This window comes from Priapulus caudatus, unplaced genomic scaffold, assembly GCF_000485595.1.
Source record: "Priapulus caudatus unplaced genomic scaffold, Priapulus_caudatus-5.0.1 Scaffold9117, whole genome shotgun sequence".
Taxonomy (NCBI): Eukaryota; Metazoa; Priapulida; class Priapulimorpha; order Priapulimorphida; family Priapulidae; genus Priapulus; species Priapulus caudatus.
This window is the reverse complement of record NW_014586178.1, coordinates 1-975: the sequence shown is the minus strand read 5'-3', so window position 1 is coordinate 975 and position 975 is coordinate 1. Positions and strand designations below refer to the sequence as shown.

At 52.9% G+C, this 975-nt stretch overlaps 1 long non-coding RNA gene across 1 annotated transcript in view; it reads right to left on the bottom strand.

Moving 5' to 3' along the window:
* Nucleotides 1-577, bottom strand: part of LOC106820255 — a 2,375-nt gene extending 1,798 nt beyond the window's left edge. Inside the window, exons 1-2 of the long non-coding RNA XR_001395580.1 lie at nt 457-577; nt 134-176 (exon numbers count right to left, since the gene is read on the bottom strand). This is a non-coding gene — a long non-coding RNA (uncharacterized LOC106820255). The remainder of the gene's footprint in view (nt 1-133; nt 177-456) is intronic.
* Nucleotides 578-975: the final 398 nt, after the last annotated feature.

The following is a 975-nucleotide window of genomic DNA, read 5'->3' as shown; positions in this document are numbered from 1 at the left end:
AGAGAGAGAGAGAGAGAGAGAGAGAGAGAGAAAGAGAGAAGAGAGAGTCTAAGGAATAGGAATTTTTACGATGTTACTAATATAACTAGTATTAGTAAATGTCCATAGAGTGTGCTAGCCAGCCATTCATTACCTTCTGTGTCCACATAACCTTTGCCATCAGAGGTGTGCTGCAGCTGTAACATATCAACACACATATTTACTTTATACTCTATTATACACATTATACTCCTCTACCCCTCTCCCTACCCCCTCCCCACCCCTCTCCCTACACCACTCCCCACCTCTCCTACCCATCTCCCTAACCCCTCCCTACCCTCCTCGCTACCCTCCTCCCTACCCCTCTCCCCACCCCTCTCCCTACCCCCGCTCCCTTACCCTCCCCCTACACTCTCCCTAAACGCTCTCCTCCCACCCCTCATGTCTGACCACTGCCCTCCTAGTTGACCCGCTCACCGGGGGGACGGCGGTAGTCTGTGATATCGCCACCATCTCCTTTCGGTAGCGCATGATGAAATCTCGCTCGCGGAACGAGTAAGGGTGCGCCACCAGTCGCTCGAGCAGGGTGACGAAGCGGCGGTACTGCAATAAAAAAGAGCGTTCGCGTGACTCGACGTTTTCGCAAAAAACATCGCACACCCGAGCGTGCCGCGTCCCCCTTGTGTGCTAGTCAAAACACCTCGGCCTGTGGTCACTGTGGTCCAACTCCATTTATCTTGTATAATGCCAACAGCTGTCAGGGCTACAGCCAGCACTGCCATGGTTACTGTTGTCAGGGATGCGGTTACTGTTGTCATGGTTACACCCACCATGTCAGGGCTACAGCCAGCACTGCCATGGTTACTGTTGTCAGGGAACAGCTAGCACTGCCATGGTTACTGTTGTCAGGGCTACGGATACTGTTGTCATGGTTACACCCACCATGTCAGGGCTACAGCTAGCACTGCCATGGTTACTGTTGTCAGGGCTACGGAT